This window comes from Coenobita brevimanus, chromosome 31 (assembly GCF_032717465.1).
Source record: "Coenobita brevimanus isolate Jiangsu-jjx chromosome 31, ASM3271746v2, whole genome shotgun sequence".
Taxonomy (NCBI): Eukaryota; Metazoa; Arthropoda; class Malacostraca; order Decapoda; family Coenobitidae; genus Coenobita; species Coenobita brevimanus.
The window spans coordinates 13,616,417-13,635,142 of NC_136984.1; positions in this window are offsets into that span (position 1 = coordinate 13,616,417).

The window sequence follows — 18,726 nt, forward strand, 5'->3', positions numbered from 1 at the left end:
CTGTTCGCCTCCACTTACTGACTCAGGAGCTTGATGTGGACCCCAGTGACTGTGACAAGTTGGTGTTAAAAAATATAGCACCTTGGGAGCCACCTGGCTTTACGGTTGATGTTACATGGCTCCCTGCACCAAACGCCAAGGAGCCGGAGGCGGAGGTCCACCACTTGTTTCGTAACATCATTGTTCGCCACTTGGGGTCCCATCATTTGTACACCGACGGCTCCAAATCGAGTGAATGTGTGGGTGCAAGTGTGTGGTCGACTGAATGTGCCCTCAGGTATCGGTTGCCGACTCATACATCTGTGTTTACCTCTGAACTTTTTGCTATTGACAAAGCCATAGACTATGCTCTCAGTTCTAGGCATGACTTATTTGTCATATTTTCAGACTCGAAATCAGCCCTTCAGGCAATTGCATCTTGTACTACGGACTCTCACGAGATCCAGGGCCGCATCGTTAATAAGCTGCATTCATGCAACAAGTCATTCACGCTGATCTGGGTGCCTGGTCATTGTCGTATCTACGGCAATGAGCAGGCTGACTTACTTGCAAAGTCGGCTGTAGAGCTCGAGGAGATTGGGACGTTCCTCGTGATCTACAGTCGAGTCTCCCGGGAAGAAATCAATAAACCTTCTGTGGCAAGGTCAGTGGACCAGACTAAATATTCCAACTTGTAAGCCGCACCTGGGTGACTGGGACACTGCCAACCGCCCCAGTCGCCTGGAAGAAAAAGTATTGGCGAGAATACGGCTCAATGCCACCGTTTTAACTCACATGAAACCATATATGGAAAGACTCTTCCCACCGCACTGTGACATCTGTAATGCGGTGTTATCTATCAGTGATATCATCCTACGCTGTCGGCGATTTATTCGTGAACGTGCTTCACTTATAAATTACTGCGGCGCAGTAGACGTCCCCTTCGCCCTTTCCACCATCCTGGGTGATGGGGACATTGCTATGATTGATAAATTGATGGCTTTCTTGAGAGAGACCGGACTGAGCAGAGTGATGTGACTTTTTTACTGTGTGGTTATGGTTTTTATCAACTGTAAATATGTATATATTGTACTATTAATTAGGGTTGACAGTTGACGTATTTGAAATAGTTCCTCCACCCACTGACCTATTTCTAATATTGATGTCCCCTACATTAAACCCCGCTCCTCGCCTGACAGTCACAAGCTGATGAGTGTAAGTGTTCAATATAGAAAGGTATTGGGCACTTGTAGTCGATGGTGGTCTGTTGGGCGAGGTTCTTCACTTTTTGTACATATTATGTAAATACATTATACCATCTTGCTTAAGTTATTCTAATTAGGGCCGACAGCTGACGTATATAGAAATGTTCCTGACTCGTCTGGTTCCCTTTCATATATTGATGTCCCCTATGTTAAGTTGTGCGTCGACTGACAGTCACCAGGTGATGAGTGCAGGTATGTAATGTAGAAAGGCATTACATACCTGCAGTCGATGGTGTTCTCCTGGTCGAGGCTTTTTTACCATTAGTGTAGGTCTAGTTATTTGTCTCTTAGGATTTAGTATAGGTTAACGATTTGTCTGTTAGGTGATTAGTTTTAGGGTCTTTAGATTAGGCATTTTTGTTTATAAGTAATATAAGGTTATGAATATAAAAAATTAAAAAAAAATAATAAAAACAAAAATACAAACAAATAAAATAGAAATTATTATATATGTACGTGAGCATGAAAGTGTGTATGTTCATATGCATGGATGTGTGTATGTATGTATGTATGTATATATATGTTCATATGCATGGATGTGTGTATGTATGTATGTATATATATATATATGTTCGTATATGTATGTATATATGTATCAATGTATATACATATATATATCTTTGCCTTAATGACCAGAGGCTCCGGCCCCAATGGTCGATAGGCAAAAAAAAAAAGAAAAAAAAAAAGTCCTCCATTCATCATGAAAATATAATGGGAGCAACCTTCCTTCTCAACAAACATCATTTTACTCCTATTTACATTGCATTACCTTCAAGGTACGCCACTTATATACATCTAAAGACATCTGCACCAGTTTCCGAAGCTCCTGTGCACTCTTTACAAAACAGCTCTGCATACATCAGATCAGATATAATTCACCCTTCACCACTCATTGCCAACGCCATCCTTTCCTCCATATATATATATATATATATATATATATATATATATATATATATATATATGAGAGAGAGAGAGAGGTCATTGTAATGGCTTTAAACCGAAGTAACAGTAATTTAATTCATAAAAAATAAAGCAGAAAGGCTTCTATTAATCATAAACTAGATGTGTGCCCAACATATCATGTAAAAGAATACTGAAGATTTATTTATCATTAGTTAGACTCATAGATTACAGAAGACATAGATCTGACACGAAAATGGCCGCTTTGCAGTAACGGACCCAATGCCGGAAAACGGTCCTTTAAGTTGAAGCCTCGAGATCTCGGCTCGTAGCCATCATAAATCGAAGAAACTCACGGTGAAGGAAGCTAACGGTGTCAAATTCAATGGTCTGGGTCCGTTACTGCAGCTGCCGGCCGGGCCGTGTCAAACCCAAGGTCTTCTGTCATCTATGTTAGACAATATGCAGATTTGCTGTTCAATTCTGGTGTCAGTACTAGAGAAGAGATATCTATTCCTTAGAAATGTGCAGACATAACAAAATGATACTTGATATTAGGAACCTTTCATAAGAGGACAGGTTGAAAACACTAGAAAGGCTTAAAGAGAATTAATTACAAATTATTTTTTTTTTTTTTTTTTTTTTTCTTTGGGTGAGGGGAGAGACTCACCACGACAATATCAGTGTTCCTTGAGTGTTTTCCTACAAAATTTCCAAGTTAACTTTTTCTGTTGTGTGTGGTGTTCATTCTCATTAATTCTTGTCAGTTTCAGTAGAAGAGGTTCGTGGGAGGGAGAGAGCCTTCTTATTTGCTATCTTTGTTGTATTCTAGTAGTTAATCACATAAGAAGAGTGGATAATTTTAGTAGGTCGGTTGGTCTGTTAGGCGCTCTTATAAACGTTTCTGTATTCTTATGTTCTGATGATGATGATGATAATGGTGGTATCACCTGAAGTGGTCGTGGTTGCAGCGGAAATGATGACAGTGATGTGCGGTTCCTTGCTGTATAAGAGTCAGTCCAATACTAAATGCATCCGCGTTAGTCTGTGCCCTTGAAGTCAGGTTCCCATAATTATAAAAGATCGTTAACAGTTAGAGGATAAACAATTCTCCATAACTTTAACTGTGAAGTGTTTGGTGGCTAATATTATCCACTTATATATTCACGCTAATATGACTGTCAAATGTTTGGTAAGTCTAAGTTCAAAGGCAAACGTATAAACAGGTATTCATATACACGACTCAAACATAGGAATGTCCATAGATAAGCCTCTCAATTTCCATTCAGATAGACTTTCTTTAAATTCAGCATGTAGGCTTCCAACAATCAGATTATTTCATTTTATTTCGGGAAGGTTTATGGAATTGGAGTGGTTAGATACTTTCTTTGTTAACCTTTCATTGCAATAGGGGGTCTAAGTTGACCAAAATCGTATGGAGATGGAAAGATTAGAATATACGTTATCAGACTGAAGAGGATGATTCTCTCATGGTCAAAACAACTGTAGTTGTAGTTAATGTTTCCCAACACTGGCCTGTGATCGAACAGACTCGTCGACCGAAGGTAAACAACTGCTCCTAGGGGGCTGTGCCATAGGTTTCCTACACCGCTGATGTGTCTTTATCTTAGTGTGACCTGTGCTGTGCAGTGCTCTATTATAAGTGAAATGTTGTGTGAGCTAATTCTACAAGCTTGGCACGTGTCATCTGTGATTCCACTCAGCCCAAATTTAAGCTGGTAGCTGAGGTGGGCTGGGTGATGTCCTGCTCTAAGCCTAGCTGGGCGAACCAGATCATCTCTATTTAAGAACACTTCCGATGGGTGGATATCAGGAGGAGGGTAGAGGGACGCCTTGTAGTATTGTCCTGCGTGTGAGGTGAGGATGTAGGTGTTTCTTAATTCCTATTGTTGGAAAGTTTGGATGTGGGATACTGTTGTAGAGGGTTTGATATGTTTATATGATTGTTTTATGTGCTTAGGTGTGTTGTGAGTTTCTGTCATGTAATAACAAGGGTGTATTGGCACATACGTCTGCATAGAACTGTGTGCTCCTCATAACTGGTAGTATTTGACAGGAAGGATTTTAATTTCAGAGTGTAAATGACCGTGGGAGTGGTTTGGGTGCAGCCAGTGGTGATGAGTAGGGCGTTGTTTTGGATGATTTGCAGGGTGTTGTAGTGGGCAGCTGACGCCAGATGATTTATCCAGCTGAGAGTGAATCAATCGCTAAGGAGCAGGCGCTACGAAGGCTCCTGGGACATTACAATTACACCTTCAAACTCATGACCTGATTCTGCTTTATTCTGGCTACCTCCACACTATTTTGTACACTCCTGCTAGCATAGCAAGGAAATGTTTTACACTACGTGTGTGTGTGTGTGTGTGTGTGTGTGTGTGTGTGTGTGTGTGTGTGTGTGTGTGTGTGTGTGTGTGTGTGTGTGTGTGTGTGTGTGTGTGTGTGTGTGTGTGTGTGTGTGTGTGAAAAATATCTAAAATAGTTTTCAAATAATTAAAACCACACTAAGTGGTTATCCGGTTTGGGCCAGACTTGGTGGAAATGTTGAGGATCATCCCGAAAGATAAGTTATTTTTTTATTTAATCAATTGGTCAAAGGTCAAGGTTGCATAGCAAGGTTTACCTCAGCAGTTTTTGTTCAAATGAAGTCAAAATTGGGGAAAGGGTTGGAGGTAAGACATTAACGAAGAGATACGATTTTGAGAACAATTCATCAAAAGCCAGGGTCACAAGACAAGGTCAAATGTCAGGATCACGTGGCACGTTCACGTAAACAGTTTTGATCCGATTGAAACCAAACATTGTGGAAGTGTTAACGATAAGGCACGAACAAAGGGATTCTGTTTTGAGAGCAAACAGCTAAACACCAGGGTCATAAGATAAGGTCAAAGGTCAAGGTCACACGGACTATCAGCTTCAACGATTTTAATCCGATTTAAACCCACTTAAGGGATGAAGGAAAGGGAAGAGCAAAGGATGAAGTTTTAAGAATAATCAGGCAAAGATAGAAATCACAAGGCCAGGTCAAATTTCAACTTGTGTGTGTCTCTGTGAACAAAATAATTTACAAAGTTATGATCCGATGTAGACCAAATTTGGTTGATGGGTTGAGGGTCAGCCAATAGAATGGCCTCTTCCTTTTGAAAATAATAGGTCACAGGCTAAGATCAACTCAAACAGTATTCATCCAATATGGGTTAAAGTTAGTAGAAGCGTTGCGGGTCATGCAGGTAGTAAGCCATGTTTATCTGAGAACATTTGGTGGAAAGTCATGGTCGCGAGGCAAAGTGAAAATGATCTGTCCATAGGTTACATGTGGGGCACGTGTTGCACACTCTGACTGCTTCTCCTTGTCCAGTTTTCGAAAGGTCTCTTAGGTTGAATGGGTCAGTGAAGGAGACATTTTACTCTTCCAGGCTGAAGTGCCCATCCATCAGTGAATAAAATCGTCTGGAAATTGCAAAAATGAAATGAAAATTCCGTCACGCTATTGAAGCGGTTAACTGCTGCACTCAGATGGCAAATGTCATATATTATTTTGGCAACTGATATATTACTCCCTTTCTTATTATTTTTATTATTATTATTTTTTTTTCGCTTTATATATTTTTGAACTGCGGGGGTTAGTTATAGCCTTCATTAACTCTCTCTTCGACAGGGTTCCACGACTTTGACTTAAACCCTGGAGAAGGCAACAATAGAATGCAAAAGAAATTACTAGATAGATTGGGCTGCCCTTCCATGGTTGAGACAACTCTAGAATCCTGTTCCGGATGACGACAACCGTATTTATTCAGGTGAGAGTAAGTCGTACGAGCTTGACTGTTAAGATACTTGATAAATATGATCCCTGTCACTAAGTATGTACAGTCAGGGAAAGTTCCTCATTACCCAACTCTCGAGGCACTGCTGTGAGACGGTTGAATGTGAAGCGGCAGCCAGACCTTATGTGTCTGGTAAATGTGAGTGTGGAGGTGGGGGAAGGCGGGCGATTGGGGGCAGAGGAGGGTTTGGTGATAGGTTGGGAATTATATGTAAGCCTGCAATGTATGACTTGGACGTGTGTTTGAGTTGATTTAGCAAGGATAGATGACAATATGATGCTAGCATTTTATTTTAAAAATCACGTAGATGTCTGCAGAGTTAGTTAGTTATGGAAGTTTGCTGGGTTCGGACAGAGATTTGATTGCTTTCACTCCCGCTCGACTTTAACATGAGACGTTTCCCCAAGAAATATTCGTAATGATATAACATATATTTATATTTTGTGTTTACTCGAAAAAGCTTATAAATTAGTTTAATTATTTATCCTCCGTCATCCCACTATAAACATCTGCTTGCAGACATTTCCAGTGTTATTCTGGCAATTACTTATCTCGAACCTAGAGTCTAGGGTAGTGTGTAATAATAATAACAACAACAACAACAACAACAACAACAACAATAATAATAATAATAATAATAATAATATAATCTATATAAGCGATTAACAGACTTTCATTCTCCTTTAGACAAAATGACATGGGAAGTCCTAATTTTAAGAACAGTCTCTATGACTATCGTTCCCATCGAACCTAACAAAATGCAGACACAGAAGCATACGTTTGACATTAAACATGTATTATATATGCAGTAATGTAGACAGACTCAGAGAACAGTGTGTTACCAAACAACATACCGTTTTTGCACTTTGAGAATACATCGGACGCATTATCATTGGCTATTGATACTGTGACGTGAGCAACTCTCCAAACTTTCCCACTCACGGCCACCCTTCCTCCCAAACAAGTGGGGTCTGGCAGCTGCTTCGTGAGTATTCGTCGACCACCAATGCTCCGAACGGTGGGTAATGTGGAACTTTTCCTGACTGTACAGTCAGGAAACTCCTCACTCATGTTAAGATACGAGATAAATATGGTCCCTGCCACTAAGTATGTGGTCACAGAGTTCTTCACTCACAATGAATTCTAAAAATTACGAAAGCGCTTTTGTTCATGACTCCTCTAAGAGGATTTCATAACACCTTTTCCTTGCCGGTTTGCCATGACCAGTACATCTTAACATCATCTTTTACGAGACAGGATACTGACAGAATGTATGTTGATATAACACACACAAAAATATTAAGGCTTTATATGCAAAATCTGTGTTAAGGGAAAGATTTTACGAAGCCTTGTATCTTAACCCGACCAAACATCAGTAGCCTCCTTCAGCTCAGCTGATGGCCAAATGCAGTCAAATTGGAAAGTCACTTTGACTAGTAACCAAGGAGACATAATCCTACCTAAAAAGGCTCATTGACTTTCATGTCACCTGGATGTAGTAGTGATGTTGTGGGAGTAGCAAGATTCTATCACGTCAAAAAAAAGCAACTATAGTAACAAGGGAGACTCATTTCTGCCTCATACCTACAATAAGGCTCATCGAATTTCGTGAAAACACGACTCAGTATTGTAGGTCTGGGAGTGGCCCAATTCCGTGAAATATACACAAAATGACTCTAGTAACAAGGCAGACGTTTACCTACCTCATATCTTACGTTCACCGAATTTTCAGTATCAACGACTTAATATTCAAGTTGTGGGAAAGGTCCAGTTACATAAACAAACCAGCTGTAGCAAGCAAGGTGGTTAATTCCTCCCCAGAATGAGTCTCTTGTTTACTATACTCATTTTACTCTATCTTGGTCTAAAGCTGACATCTCTCCATCTTGAATCTCCTTTGTAACAAGAGCAAAACATTAAAATATGATGCTGGTCACAAAGAAATGCCATGGAAAGGAAGTTTGGCCATAACATTGTCTTTTTCTGCCAGTGAGCTGCGTGGATTAATCTGTAAAAGGACGATAACGTTGGCAAGGTTAAGGTAAGAGGACCATAGCTAAATCAACCCTCCAGTCTACCTGCACATGACCATCAAAATGGTTGACGTAGGTTAGAGGTCTTCGTCAGGCTAGAAAAACTGCATTATAATCAATGAAAAGGATGTGGACTCTTATTGTTGTCATTTTCTATCACATAGCGACGATAAGATAGTTTACCCTTTGACGTATTTTCACTTAATTGTTCAGTCTGGTTTGGCTATGAATAAATCGTCTGACTTTAGATGGGACAGAATACTATAACTGTATTGTGATTAGTGGTTCTCAACCTGGGGGAACGAGCAGTTTCTATGAGGGTCGTGTGTGAGTGTGTGTGTGTGTGTGTGTGTGTGTGTGTGTGTGTGTGTGTGTGTTCTTACCTAATTGTATCTTTACAGGAATGAGTCAAGCTCGTACTGTCCCGTGTCTTAAACCACATTTATCGTACATATCCTTAAATTTGTGAATTGTTTTGGCACACACTGTTTCATTCGGTAGTGCATTCCATTGATCAATTGCTCTGTTTGGAAACTGAATTTCCTTACGTCTTTATCACCTCTCTTCTTATGCAGTTTTTTGCAGTGTCCTCTTGCTGATGCTTCTCCATATGTTAAGTAATCATTTATGTCTATTTTCTCCTTCCCTGATATGCATTTATATAGCATTATCACGTCACCTCTTTTCCTTCTCTCCTGTAGTGTTGGTAGATTCAGTTTATTTAGTTCTTTCTTCGTAGCTTAGGTCCCTTAAGCTTGGTATCCATCTTGTAGCGGCCCTTTGAACTTTTTCAATCTTGTCTATGTGCTTTTTGAGATGAGGACTCCAGACTACTGATGCATATTCCAGGGTTGGTCTAATGAATGATGTTATTATCCTTCTTAGCATGTCTTCATTTATGTATGTGAATGCTATTCTCATATTTGCAAGCAGTGTATACATGTTCCGTACCTTCTCGCTGATGTGGTCAGCCGGAGATAGTCTGTTATTGATGATCACACCTAGGTCTTTCTCTCTTTCTGATGTGTATAGGGTTTTATTTCCTAACTTATAATCCCAATCAGGTCTTTTTCCACTTTTACCAAACTTGATTACATGACACTTGTCCACATTGAATTCCATTTGCCATGTACTACTCCATTCATGAAGTTTATTTAATTCTTCTTGTAGCTCTTTACAAGAGTCTGTGTTAGCAATTCTCCTTTGTATTTTTGCATCATCTGCAAACATAATCAGATAGCTCTCATTTCCAGTGTTAATGTTTATATCATTTATATACACTAAAAATATGATTGGTGCCAGCACTGAACCCTGTGGTACTCCACTAGTCACTTCTTTCCATGATGAGTACTTTCCTCTTAGTACTGTTCTCATTTCTCTTTTTATGAGAAAGTCTTGCATCCAACAAAACAGTTTGCCTCGAATTCCTCCTTGACGGTACAGTTTCCATAAAAGTCTTTGGTGTGGTACTGTGTCAAAAGCTTTCTTGAAATCTAAATAGTGTGTGTGTGTGTGTGTGTGTGTGTGTGTGTGTGTGTGTGTGTGTGTGTGTGTGTGTGTGTGTGTGTGTGTGTGTGTGTGATATTGTACTGACTCTGCTCCAGCCTTCAATGCATTTTTTTCTTTTCTGTATACTCATGTAATATATTGGCTTCTTTCCTTCTCTATCTGTCGCCTGGTCACCTTCCTTCATTTCCTCCCCTCCCCTCTCTAATCAGGCCGTTTCGAGAGAAAATTAAAAATACAAAAACGTTTGAACACCAGAAAGTTGGTTTTCGTTCCTAGGCTTATAAATGTTGCCTGACATTTTCACTATTTAAAGTATTACAAACTACAAGTGCCAGTCACTCGCCACGTCCACAGGTGACATTATTTTGCCTCATATATTTGCTTCTTGATCTGGCTGTTGGTTGATTATGTGACCCAAACAGTAATAACTATCAGAAAGTCCGTTAATTGAAAGAATGCAAATTGGTTCGTGCTTCTTAACAAGGAGGAAATTTGACGTTAAAAAGGTATTACGAACATGCATGATTTGTACTGATGCTTGTGAATGAGAGGTGTTGTTTTAAGGCCAAGTTGTGATGTATATGGTAATGAACACATATGTGTTGATTTGATGTTACGAGTGAGGTGTTGTTTATAACAGTTGGAGGTGTTTATGACCAAGTGGTGATGCATCATGACCATTTGGTAGTGTTTATGTTATCATGCTTGTAACCATGACCGTGTGGTGGTGTTTGTGACTATATGGAAGTGTACGTGACCATGTGGTGATGCTTATGACCATGACCATGAGTACTGTATTGTGTTTATAACAATTTGGTAGTCTTTATGGTCATGTGGTGCTGTTTGTGTCCACAGGGTGGCGATTATGACTTACGACCATTTTTTAATGCAAGAAAGACGGAACCAAAGCCCGGAGCCAGCACACCATTCCTTCCAAGAAAAAAACAAAAAAATACAACAGAGAGCCAATTTCAAGATCTGTTCATTTCGAGATCCGTGGACACACTGCGTTTGAAAGACTGGAGATCATAGGAAGTAGGAAACGTAGAGGGAGACAGTTCCAGAGTTGATCTGTTTCATAAATGAAGGACTGTGAGTAACGGTCAACTCTTGCATTAGAGAAGTGGACAGAAAAGGGATGAGAGTTTTTTGCTAGACGGGTGCTACGCGCCCGTCGTGGAGGTGGTGGGATGCAAGCAGATAGTTCTATGAAGTGACCATTGAAGTAGCGATAGAAAAGAGGTAAAGATGCAACAGCGCAGCGAAGAGACAGAAGTTGAAGACAGCCAGTAAAAGGAGGAGAGTTAATGAGACAAAAAGCCTTTGACTCCATCTTGTTGAGAAGAGCTGTATGTGGGAAGCCTCCCCACACAGTTGTATTGGACACAGGGGCGAATAAAACCCGTGTAAAAAGTCACCAACTGTGCAGGGGTAAAGAAGGTACGGAGTCGGCTTAGCACACCTAGTCTCTTGGAAGCAGATTTTACAAGAGATGAAATAAGATCTTTTAAGGATAAATCTACTGAGAATGAAACCCCAAGTATGATGATGCAGGATTGAGCAGGATATTATTAAACATCAGTGGGTACTCCTGTGGAAAATTTTGTTGGGTTGATTGGTGTAAGAACTGAGTCTGTGATGTATTTAAAACAACAATATTGCTTTTATTCCAGTCAGCGATACGAGCCAAGTCAGACATTAGGTGTGCCATAGCCTCAACTGTTTCTGAAGTAACTCCTGAGATGGACGTTGTGAGAACCGAATGGAAAGGTGAAGAATGGAATCATCGGCGTATGAGTGGATAGGGTTGGATGTACAGCTTAGAAGGTCACTGATGAAGAAAAGGAAGAGAGTTGGTGATAGGCCAGAGCCCTGAGGAACACCACTGTTGATACTGTAAATCTAGAAGAACTGTGGCCGTTTACAACAGCAACTATAGAACGATCAGAAAGGAAGCTAGCGATGAAGGCACAGATAGAAGGATGGAAACCGTAAGAGGACAGTTTGGAAATTAAAGATTTATGTCTGACTTGATCAAAAGTCTTTGAGATCTCAAATGCAATGGCAAAGCTTTCGCCAAAGTCCCGAAAGGAGGATGGCCATGAGTCTGAAAGGTGGGTGAGGAGATCGGCAGTGGAGAGTCCCTGACGGAACCCATACTGACGATCAGAAAGAACGTTGTGATAGAAAAGATGCTTTAAAATTTTTCTCTTAATGAATAGACTCGAAAACTTTTGAGACACAGGATGTTAAATCAATTGGGCGATAGATAGAGGGTTAGGAATGGTCACCCTTATTTGGGACTGGCTGAATGAGAGCAACCTTCCAACAAGAAGGAAAGGTACAGTACAAGTTGATTGACAAAGGAGAAAGAGTTTACCTAGGCAGGGTGTAAGAACAGAAACACATATGGTAATATTCACAACCATGTGCTGGAGCTTTTGACTTAAGGATAATTCTTATGACTAATGTTTATGACTGATATGTGACGCTGTATATATGGTAGTCTGGGTAAAAATGACCAAGTGGTGGTGTTCATCATCATATCCACGTTGTGATAGACACTGCCGTTTGCGGTGTTTTATGACCTTATGGTGATGCTTATGACCATGATGCGATTTTTCTTTTTATAGCGTTGTAGTGGTTATGACCGTGTGGTGGTGTTTGTGACCATGATCCTGTTGTTGTGTCTATGGCTATGATCCTGTTGTTGTGTATAACCATGTGATGGTTTGTAGGATTATCACACGTGAGGAGGGTTAATGACATCGTGGTGTTGTTTATGACTGTTCGTCGGTATTTTTAAACATGTGGTTTTGTATCTGACCATAGGTGGTGTTTATGAATTTCTGGTGTCGGTGTTAGGTTAATGTGACGCTTTTTACAGTATGATCCAACGAGTTCATTAACAATATTGTCTGTTAAGGCATTTTTTTTCTGCGTTGCTCGTTGTCAAGACAAAATACACAAAAAAAGGGTGAATTGTATGGTGACCTGCATTGCCGTCTCTGACACCTGGCCTCTCATTGAAAATCACAGGCAAAGCATCGGTATGAAATTAGTGTATGTGCTGAGGACTACTGAGTTGATTATATGCAGACTATTTGTTTTTGTCGTGAAATAATTAAAAACAAAATAGGATTCTCATTTCTCCATTTTGAACGAGGCAGGTACAGGAGAGGGACGCCTTTACGTGATGTCACCAAACCTGGCGGCTCCTGTGCCTTGTTATATAACGTCCCTCAACTCCCTGCCCCCTTCCCATCTCCTGGAAAGGGATAATGGATAGCAGGAGAAAGGATGATTCAGCATGTACTGAACTGGATTAATGTTCACTTAAAGCTGTGGCAACAAGATGCTGGCAGGATGCGAGGGAGGGAGGGGGGGTAAGTGTACTAAGGTTAAGGTGGGCGCGACCCGGAAAAGTTTGAGAACAGCGGATTTTGTTGTTGTTGTTGTTGTTGAGATTTTCCCACCTGTTAAAAAAACAGAGTGGGAGCGGGCCTAGGGTGTAAGGCCCGCCAGGCGGATTTTAGTAACTAGGTTTTGTGCATGCATGCTGGTCAGGTTCTGGAGTGTCTGGTAACTGTGTAACTGTAGAATATAAAAAAAAAAAAAACAGTCTTATACTCTTGCTATGTCCGAACGATTCTATTCAGCTTAGGAGAGAGATATCGAGGTGGATGTTAGATAAAACCCTTATCAACTTTTTTCCTGCGAGGGGACTCATTAAACTATATAAAATTGCACAGTATCAACTGCAAAAAGCTATGGCCTGTGTGTGAAGGTATTTACCTAAAGTCAGTCTGTAAACATTACACGTAGGGTATATATTAACTTTCCTGTGCTATATTGTGTACGAGTATATGGCTGCTTGTTTATGCTTTCCATTCATTCATACAACTACCAAATTTCACAAGTAAACTAAAGTGAGGGTTAAAGTATCTGGTGTCATATTTACGACCTTAATTTGTCTATATGATGGTTGGTTGTACTTTTCTCATAATTCATACAGCTGCCGGCAACAGCACAATGATATCAGAGGGATTATTAAAGTGGCTGGTTTTACATTCACAACATTACAGAGTGTTTAAGATTACATATTAAACTTGATCTTCATAGTTGCTGCTACTAAACATATCACAGTGATATTAGAGTAATTTATCAAGAACAGTCAGGAACTTTCTATTCATACATTCAGCGACCAAATATTATCACAGTGATATTAGAGGAATTAGTTAAGGACAGTGTTTCGGACCGTTCCAGAGATGTGTCTCTAAGAGTTTAAATGAAAAGCAATGACAGTGTAAACAAATAGGCCTTATATTACTTACAAAATCTCTACAACAACACCACAGAATTATGTTCTTTTACATAATACACAGTTGCACTGCGAGACACTTCTAAGATAAGATTCATTTACAAACTTACACAAAGAAGATCAACCAGACACTTAAGTTAACAGAGAACTAAATGGGAACAGTTGCATTACTAGGCTGCTGTGTATAAGTCAACCTAAACTCAGATTCTTAACTTACGACTCGATGTCTTGGAGTACTTCGTACATTGTATCACTAAACTAAGAGAGGGACTTGGAGGAGGCTGGAGGTGAGAGAGAGGTGCCTCTTCCACCTCTGGCCACTCTATGTATCTCAGTAGCCATGCCTCTTTTTCCTCCACTGACCATGTCTAACAACAGAGTAATATCTCTTTTCAACATCTCTAGAGAGGGTGGTCACACCAGGTTATTCAGTTGGGTTGACTGCTGCATTCTGCTGGGATGGTTCTCGTCACTTGGGTTCGGCTCCACCTCCTTTCTCTTCTTGTAATTCGGGGAGGGTTGACCCTTATCATTACTGTTATGCCATGCTCCATACTGGGTCCATACTCGGGGTCAGGCGAGATAAGTTGCGGCTAAGATTATCATTCAGAAGGTGGTTACCCAGAACAGAACTTCTCATGATCACCCCAGATTAGTGGCCGGGCAGAGGCCAGTAACAACAGTTCTAAACAAAAGGTCACCAAATTTTTCACCTTTTCTTCTTATCACCTTCCTCTGCCCTCCTCTCCTCGTCCTTCCTACGTAACAAATTCAAACCGCTCTGAATGTATAGTACCATGACAAGAGTGTATCGTAAAGAACGAAGTGAACTATGTATTAACGTCAATTGTTAAAGTCGTTTTTTCCACTTTACCAACAGACTCATTCAGACTTCTGCAAAGGTACAATAATATAGTCGGACAGAAGTCATGCTCAGGATAATAACAAAATGCAGCATCAGCAAGCCTCCGACACAGTATATGGTCAACCATCATAATAATTCTCCGTCACATCATGTCATAATATCATAGTTCAGGTGCCTTTATTATGTGTCCACCTCTGTGCTTAGGCTTCATAGTCCGTTCCTTCAGGCCCAGCAGTCCTTCTATGTACCATACACCTCCACATGCCACCAGTTCGGCACTGACATCCACCATCAATTCTGAATACATACTAGGGCTGTCTCATACAGGACTGGTGTATTGGTATTAGCGGGGGTAGTTTTATGACTTCTCGGCGGGGCTTCAAATAAAAAAACAAATCCTTAAACTGTTCCCTGGCCCAGCCGTGATTTGAAATTGTGTCCATTAGGAATCTAAAGGTGAATGTAGGGAAGAGTAAAGTGATGGTCTTTGAGAGAGGTGAAGTTAGTGAATGTACAGCGAGGTTGGATGGTGAGGAATTGGAAAATGTGAGTACGTTTATGTGCTTGGGTAGTGTGATGAGTAAGGATGGAGGTTTGGAGGGTGAAGTGCTTGAAAGAGTACAGCAGGGAAGATTGGTTGCTGGTTCTTTGAAAGCAGTGATAAGAAACAGGGAAGTGAGCATGGAAGTGAAAAAGTTACTACATGACAGTATTGTGATACCAACTCTAACGTACGGAAGTGACGCTTGGACATTGTTGGAAGGACACAAGTCAAGAGTGAGAGCAGTGGAAATGAGTTATTTAAGAGGAGCCTGTGGAGTCACGTGGAGAGACAGGCTGACGAATGAGGATATAAAGGAGCGTTGTGGTGTGGATGTGATAGGAAGCGTTATGAGGAACACACTGAGGTGGTTTGGCCATGTGGAGAGGATGGAGGGTGAAAGACTGACGAAGAGAGTGTATGTGAGTGAGGTGGAGGGGGGAAGAGGGAGGGGGAGGCCGAGGATGAGATGGAGGGATGGGGTGGAGAGGTATATGAGAGAGGGGGGTGTGAGTTGGGAGCAGGGCAGTGAAATGGCGGGGGACAGGGCGACTTGGAGGCGATTTGTTTGTGGCCACCGCAAACGGGATTGAGGCGTCTGGCAATAGATAGATAGATAGACAGGACTGCAGGCCACCTGTACCGATTCCGTCTACGCCTCCTTCAGATTTGTCTGGTTGCTACTGATAATTTTCCACATAATACCGACGTCTGCCTGGAAATAGAAGGGAAGCATCTTTACTGAGTTCTCACAAAAAAAATCATTAAATAAAGAAACAAATAAATAAACAAAGAAAGAAAGAAAGAAAGAAAGAAACGCACAGAGCATGTGAACTGTATATATAACATTTTTGGTGGGTTTGACTGTTGTTGTTACATGGGTATCTATAATTACCTCCTGTAGCTGTAACCTGCTTGCCCAACTTCCCGTCGTCTAAACTTTCGACCTGTCTTGCTTGTGTGACAGTCTGCATAGTCAATGTTACCTTCCAGCTACAGGGGCGTCTGCTTGGAAGCGAAGGTAACCACTGATACCTACAACTGCAACAAAATTACCTGTTCAGCGGTTACGAATTAAGTAGTTAAGGATTTTGCTCTTCCTACTGCTTTAAGACTCGTGGCTAGAGGCGAAAGAAACCCTAAATTAAGGAACTTAATTTGGTTACCTTTAAATGATACTATTTTGCTTTGGTGAGAAAGAAACGCGCATTACCTCACAGAAAAACTGGCAAACAGATAATAATACAGAGAAAAACATAATCTATCATCTATTCACTAATATGGATTATTTTATTATTGTTACCATCATATTATTCGCTTTGGGTACGAAAACCCCATCCAGAAAGGAGACAGACATGGTCACCGACAGATGGACAGAACAACAGACAGACAGTATCTATATCAGAGTGACTGCTATTGTACTGCTGCTACCGCCACATCATGCTATTCAGCAAAGGTGAGAACACGCTCTTGTTGCAAAAAATTGAAGAGAGTGATTGATATTTATTCTTGCTACCGCAAGACCAATTTCTGCTTCAGTGAAATATCATCACTCTCATAAATGTAGCAGACACAGCAGTTAGAAAGACATGGACATTGTGATTTTTTTCCCCACCACCATTTGGTTTATTTCAGTTTAAGTGTAAATACACCCCTCACGTGAGGATAAGATAGACTTACAGACATACATTCTCTCAGTTGTCGATTTACATTAATATTTTTACACCTGTTATTGTCAAACAGTCTATGCTTATTAGGCAGGAACAAATGACTCCTTTAAGGAAACTAGGCAAACAGGCAGCCAGACATATCAGCTTCCTTCAACAAGACGCATTACTTCTGCCGTAAATTGCTACTTAGTGTACACTCGCAGCCTACAACTGGTATCAGTGCCGAACATCTGTCTTTGTCCTGTGACCTTGACCAATGTCCATTTTTTTTTTTTTTTTCAAAACAGAATTTAATTTTCATCTTCCACTCAGTTTGGTTCAATAAAGATCAAACCTGTTCATATTGACCCTGCCATATGATCATAACCTTTATTACCCTGACTTCGACCTTTGACTGTAAAGAAAACAGGACCCTTTCATACTTTCCTTACCCTAAAAACATTCAGTAAGTTTGGCCTATCGGATAAAAACTTTAAATTGGTCTTGTCATGTGACTTGACATTTGACCTATTACTCTAAGAACAGTAAGTCAAGTCCATTTCTTTCGTCAATCTTCCATCAAGCTTGGTCCACATCAGATCAAAACTGCTTTAGATGTTTTGCTCACACACACAGTCACAAGGGTCCAACTATGGTCTTGGCTTGGAACCTTGGCCTTTGAACAATTGTTCTCAAACTCAGATCGCGTAGTTCCTTCCTTATTCTTTCCCAGGATTTGTTTGGACTGAATGAAAACTGCTTAGGATGATTTTGCTGGGACAGACTTTGAAACTCTGTGACCTTGGCCGTTGATGTATTGTTCTAAAAGTCAATAAATGTACATCCGTCGATCCTCAACTCTTTCTACTTTGTGTGGTTATAATCATTTGAAAACTGTTTTAGATATTTCACACACACACACACACACACACACACACACACACACACACACACACACACACACACACACACACACACACACACACACACACACACACACACACACACACACACACACACACACACACACACACACACACACACACACACCGCTCGCTGGAGCAGTGGTAACGTTCTCGCTTCCCAACTGGTGGACGGGAGTTCGCGCCTCGCTCAGGTTGCGAAAAGTTTCACTAACGAAGTGGGTGGTTACTGTCCCCCTGGAGCAAGGGGACGGGTGTGTGCGTGTGTGAAGGTCACAGCCTTGCCCTTAGATCGGACTATATGAGCTCTCAGCTCCCTTCCGGGAGGGTAAAAGCTGACGATCGCGACCATCAAGTGATCCTGACCGACCCGGTGAATTACACACACACACACACACACACACACACACAGCACTTTCCTCGCAAGTGAATGTGCGAGTAATTAACTATTCATAATGGCTGCTTTTTTATTCTTGGTAACACAAGTTGGCTTCTTGTGTGGGTGTAGGGATAAACAACGCCTCCCTGGTGAAGATGGCATGACAGAAATTCCAGAGGAAAGAAAAACGTGCTCTTGGTTATATATTTCAGATTATTACTGTTTTATTCTTACCGGCACCAAATAGTTTTATTCAGGCCATGTGAGAACATGGCTCACCTGTAGGGATGGCGTGATAGATAGACAAAGACAGACAAACAACGCAGACTTTCTGACAACTATTAATTCACAGTCATTACAACTGTACTGGAAAGTGTGAGGGGTTATGTGTTTAGTTCGGTTTGTTTGTCTTTGTTACTTTGTCCCTTAGCAAGACTATGGTAAACTCTCACACGGATTTCTATCAAGTTTGGCAGAATCATTGAGGACCATCAGAGGAAGAAGTAATTAACAATTG